The following is a 6,741-nucleotide window of genomic DNA, read 5'->3' as shown; positions in this document are numbered from 1 at the left end:
AAATGCGCGAATGGCGAACGCATAATATTATACTATTTTACGCGTGCAACAATATAGGAAAACCGTCCCAGACGCGTTGGTCATAATTATTATTGTTTAGGCAGGTACCGGCATCGCATAAAATTATGTTCGCGCGGACGCAATTATTAATTATTATTATTATTATTAGGTATGTGTATGCAAAAGATGGGTACGGCACGGCTAGAAAACGAACGACCACAATGATAATAATAAACAACGAATACCTATAATATACCTACAGTCGAAAACCAAAATATACTGACTAGGTAGTAGGTACGTTTTAAACGGATAACCGGATATATTATTATACAAACGTATTTAATTATATATTATATACTTGCCACTTGTGCCCATATTCCGAATTCGAGTATATTCGGCACACGCACCTTTGCCCATATTTTACAGTAACTGGACGATTCTTTATCCACAGAAAACTGTCATTGTCTCGATAAGTGTGAAGTAAACGTATTTCTTTTTCCGCTATTTGAACTTGTTACAAAACAATATTAGGTACATTGAAAAAATTTAATTTTTTCTAAATTTTTAGTTTTGTAAAGAAAAAACGGGTTTTTATTCTAAAGCGGACATTTTTTTTTTTACCCTATAGTAACTCATTTACGACACCTAGAAGTGCAGCCATGGAGTTCCCCTGTTTTTCACATTGAATGTTATACGGCAGGGATTCTCAAACTGTGGTACGCGTACCCCTTGGGGGTACTCGAAATGTTTTAAGGGGTACGAGTCTGGCCAACAACAAACCAACAAGGAAAAAATTCTTTAAAAGTCTTTAAATTTTTTTATATATATTTTAATCTAGTAACTGAGAAGGGGGTACTTAAAAAAATGTATTGATAAAAAGGGGTAAAGTGTTTATAGGAGTTTGAGAATCCCTGTTATACGGTATAATGGTCCGTATACCCGGGTATACGCCGTATGCTCGTCAGCCGATTTTCGATTTTCGGCGTATAACAAATGTAAATGATCATTTTATGGGTATACGCTCCTAAAATAACTTGAAAGCCAAATAAAACTTATTTAATAGTTCATAAGAAGAACTTGTTATGATGTTTTAATGAATCTGTTGACTATTAAAGATAATAGTATACGCTGTGTAATGCATTTTTAATTTGCATTTTGGTAACCATTGACGCTATTAAGTGATAATCAGACATGGGCCATTTGAATGATTTATTTTTCAAAGATTTATGTATAAATTATTGTCATTGCAATAATGGGTATTTTCCCTCTGGAATTTTGCCGTACGAGTTTACGGCTTATCGTAATATCGTTTGACAATAAGGACCGACTGCTCACTGTTGAGGGTTGTGTAAAAAGTAAGTGTTATTTTCTAAAATTGAAGTATTAAACTTAAGAGACTACAAGTGTGTAAAATGTATAACCCATAGGTAATGTGTACCTTGACCACTAGTGTTCGTTTTAATTTTGAAAATCTTTATTACTTATTCCGTATTCGTTATTACTTACTCCCAAGTCCTAATTTACTTACATTTTGAAAACTGAGTGGTCATTATTTTGTGATAACATCATTGGCAATAGCTTGCAATAATTACACACATGTAGTTTGTTAATGTTTAAACACTTATATTATTTATTATTTTTTATTATTTGAATTAAGATGAGTTCCAATAAACGAAAGGAATCGAAAATCACCCCAAGAATAACAAATTTTTTGCTCCACACCGAAGAAAGCAAAGATAAATGATGTAACGAATACATCAAAAAATAAAAATGTGAGATATTAAAAAATTAATAATAGTATGCTCAGTTAAATTCTATTTGGCTTTTGGTATCAATGTATAGTATGGTTTACTAAATCCTAATAAGAATAATGTAATAGGTCAGTAGGTATAATGTTATCTGTTATACATTTTAATGAAAAAAACATATGATATAACTATATATATATAAGTAAAAGCCAATACGTTAATAGGTAATATATCTATAATATTATTTTATTCACTATTCAGTATAGCCGTATGCCCGTATACTGTACCTATAGGTAATATAATTATGTATAATAAATTATAATATAAAAATATAATGCATATTGTAAGTTAAAGTTTTTTTTATCAAAATGAATTTTTTGATAGTAAAAAGATTTAAAAACTGTTTAGTTTTTCCAAGCGTAGAGATAAAAATTTTTCTACAAATTTCTTTAGTGCGTATACCCATTAATATATTTACCAATACACCATTGGTTATATCAATTTGGTAAAAATTGGTAAAAATTGATTTTGAAACAACTATTTTTTCTTAATGTGTAAAATGATTCAATTTTTACATCAGCATATTTTCTAGTAAGAACTAGTTGGTACTTGGGGGAGGGGGGTTAAAGAGTAAAAATAACTGCTATTTTTAAAATGTCATTGAGTACAGGTAAAATTTAAAATATACCTACTATGTAGAATTTTGTCCTAAGAATAATTTTTTTTAATCTATAACACAATTGAAAATTTCGTAACAATTTGAACCTTCAACAACTATACATAATAAAATAATGTTACCTTTCAGTTAACATTTTTTTTCAAGTATAAGTTATTAAAATACATTTTCTTATGAATTACCAACTAAAAATAATTTTGCACATTTTTGTCGGTATTCTAACTAGAACACTCATACAAATTGTAGTGAATTTACGCTCCTTTTAATTACACTAATAATAACTTATGAGGAATCTAACTTTTCGACCAAAAACCATCTTTATCGACAAATGAAAAAAATTGAAGAACATCTCATGCTCATAAATAGCTCCTAGGAGTCAAAATAATTTTGAATGTTAGAGAGTATAAAAGTTAACAACGTTGACATATAAGATATATACAGACATATAATGTATAAAAAATTCGTATTCCGTAGCCGTTAATTTGTATGGTATTCAAATACTCAATTCAAGTCTTAAGTCAGAATAATAAACTAATATTATATTATAGGCTTCGACGAAAATAATCAAAATAGTTTTTCCCTTCCACTTTTATATTAGGAAAATAACATTGCCAAATATCTTAATTCTACAGTACGTGTGAATGTCACTGAATTCCTCCTAAATGGCTGGACCGATTTTAATGAATTTTTTTGTATGCGTTTGGGTGACACCCCGGATGGTTTAGATTCACAATTGGACCCGATAGGTCCGACTCGGGGAGTTGCTCAAACAGGGATTTTAAGATTTACGAAGGAAATATTTGTTTGTATATGGTTGCTATTGGTTATAAGAGGAATATAAAAGTATTTAGTAGAAATTGATATTTATTTTTGTTTATTGGTTGCCCGCAGTGGTTCATCGGGCAGATCAGGTAAAAGCATGCATACAGTTGATTTTCGCACATTGCTTACCAAGGTGGCTGTGTTGCACTTTTAGCCGCTCATCGGTGTGTCCACAATCAAAATTAAAATAAAACATATTATTTCATCAAGCGGGGTCAGCAATCTACAGGAGGTAGGCATAATATACTGCTCGCATTATCACCATCGAGTCTCATATAGAGTTGGCATTTTTAACGGGCAACAAAGTGCACGGGATCAACTTGTAATATTATACAATTATTTTACTTCTAACTAGAAACAATATATAAAGGTATACCACTATATTTAATTTTCAAATACAAATTCATACAAAACAGTATTTCAATTTTAGTTACATTTATTCAAATATAAGATTGCTTTTTTTTGTTTCACCATACAAGCATTATTGTCGGTGGGGTTCATAATTCTGTTGAAATAATTATAAATAAAAATACACTCTTAGTATAAAAAGAAACAATATTTTGTTTTTGTGAACAATTTTTCTTTTATTCGGTGTATAAAAAGTGTTCACAAAAATAAAATAAAAATGTATTAAATTTCATTAAATATAATAACTATTATGCATTTTCAGTGCTAATACACATAATATACAAGAACAATTTTTAAACATTTAATAGCCGTAAATAATCAAAATATTATGTCAAAAGACTTTAAACAGTTTAGAACAAAAATCGTTGAACAAAAAATATGGCTCAAAGCAGCCCAGCAATTTTTAATAATGAAAAAGATACAAAATAATATAACAGCTATAGTAAAAATAACGAAAAATACACCAGACAATTCATAAATAGCAGGAGGGAGTGGTACGTGAAGGCGAGGTGTGTGCGTTAAGCATAGGTTACTGGCCACCTCCATACTTTCTCACGGCCGAACCCGTGGGTGGACGAGTGCAGTCAACCGTTAGGCTCGCGGCCGACGACTATCACGAAGGCGGACAAAAGCGGACCGCAGCGGCCGCTGGAGCGACGAGACGGTTGATGATGAGCGGATAGCGCGCGATGTTGGGCGCATCGATGATGCGAGCTAGTGCTGAAGACGATGACTGATGTGGCGACGGTGACGGTATGACCAAAGAACACTGACAGAGCTAACACAGCTATTGGTGCTGCGGAATCGACGGCGACCGGTGTATAGGATTACCAGTGGACGATAAATCGGGATACTGATACTTCGGGGTTTGTTCCCTGTGGCCGTCCAGGAGTCATGCACCTCCGTACCCCGGTCGGTTTTCCCTGGTCCGGCGGTGCTGGCGTCCTTGTTCCTAGCTTAGCTATCTATCGCTCCCCCGTCGTGTTTTTCGGTCCCCAGTGCAGCCGTCGTGCACGCAGTCGCAGTCATCGTCGTGGTGCCGTCTCGGGGAGGCGTCGTTGTCAAACGTTTGTCTTCTCTCTAACGTTGTCTTCCGCTGTTCCGTCGTCTGAAGCAGCCGGGCCTAGCCGCCTGACGGTCTCGGCATGCCGAACGCCGCGAGAGCGCGCGACGCTGTCAACTGTGTTCCCGTCGCACCGCGGGAGGTCGGAGAACGTATTTCGGTGGCTTATCGCGCGGCTTACACAGTGAAGTGCTCTTTCACGTGCCACTCCCCACCGCCTCCGCATCCGCGAGGTCTTGTCTTGATGTTCTTCAGCTGTAGAGCGGGAGGGAGTAGGAAACTGCGGATCTCATTCCCTTCGCGGCAGCAAGTTCTAGCAGCCGCACAGTAACAGGCGCTTCACGCCTCTGCACGCGACAGCGAAGGTGCGCCTCGGCCGACCGCGCGAAGTTTGCCCGGTTACTAGGGTTGCCGCCGGTTCCTTCAGCATGTCCTGCAGTTCCACATCTTCCCTCACTTCTTGTTTTCCCTCAGCCATGCCTGCTTCCTCGTCGACCACGCCGCCCTGTCCGGTGTTCCCAGACGTCCCGGAGGACTCCAGTACTGATTTGGTGTCGGCCGCACCCTCCAGCAGCACGCTGCGCACCGCGTCTTCGATATCCGTCACGATGACGCCGATCACGTGGTCTTCATCTTCGTCGTTTGGAATGAATGGTTTCTCATCGGGCCGATGGAATATTAACCTATTCGATAATCGTCATCTTATTATCCGCGAAGCTCAAAACGTTTGATTCTAAGGTCACAACGATTATATCGTGAACGGTGGACATTTTTTTCGATGTGTGGTTTGGTCAAACTCTAAAATATGACGGTTAGGTTTAATTGCGATTCGGAAGCTTATTCGAAAAATTCAAACATTTCCCCGGCGACGTTTATTACATGCCAGCGAGTTCGGCGGTCATCATAAATAGAATAACCAGTGTTAGCTGGATTTTGGGCTCGTTCGTTTTTCCAAAAACCATTATTCATTAATAATTATTATCGATGCATTATATGCGTAGTTATTGTAGCATATTATATAATATTTTAACGAAGATTTGCAGTGTTTCGATTTTTACTATACTATAGCTGCACAGTAAGCTCCGTCTTATAATTTCAGGAGAAAGCTTTTAGATTCTGAGCGAACGATGAAATGTATTGGTTTTATAACGACGAGTGTTTGTTTTTTTTTTCAGACAGATTACCAATAGAATAGCTCAATAATTTAGTTAGATATTTTTTGTACATATTTAATAAACCTATGACCAAAAGAAATACATTTTAGGTTTCCCGTTAGTGTTTTTTCTTCAGATTATGTTAATTGTGTGGCGACCAACAATATAATTAGTCCTTAAAGTATTGATACGCACACCAAAAGCGATATACTAACATACAATAATAATTACGCGCACATACCTAGTAATAATAATAATAATAATAATAATATATAATTTATTTAGCAAAACAAATTATAAATTTTATAATTACATATAACGATATACACTACCTATATACAATAAATAATAGGTACATTAGTAATAACATGTTTGCAATTCAAAATAATAAAAAAACAGTAACTCAAAAAATGATCTCAGGTCTGACCTGCAGTGGCATATCTATGAGAGAATATAATAGTTGTCATATCACTCTACTTCCTGGAGACAAAATGTTGTACACAAAACGGTATGTGTATATAAATATGAACATAATGAATATGTCCATTAAAATCATTACATACCAAGGGATATATGGATATAAAGAGATCTTTATATGTACCACGGGACAAAGGTATTCTTCGAAAATCTGTCTCAAACGATCGGACCGATCAGAAACGACGGAGCTGAAGCACCCGTATAATAATCATAAAAACAGCAATGAAACTCGAAGATGGCAAATCGGTGATTTTTTTAAAAATTATGTGTATAAACACTTTATACAATTGAGAAACTAGAATGGCCCTCGGAGACATCGTTGTGGTTAATTTATTCGGAGTTCCGTTTCTGTAACTCTTATAAGTTATAACCGCACAACTGTCTAATGGTTAT

This window comes from Myzus persicae, unplaced genomic scaffold (assembly GCF_001856785.1).
Source record: "Myzus persicae strain clone G006 unplaced genomic scaffold, MPER_G0061.0, whole genome shotgun sequence".
NCBI lineage: Eukaryota > Metazoa > Arthropoda > Insecta > Hemiptera > Aphididae > Myzus > Myzus persicae.
This window is presented reverse-complemented; position numbering follows the sequence as displayed.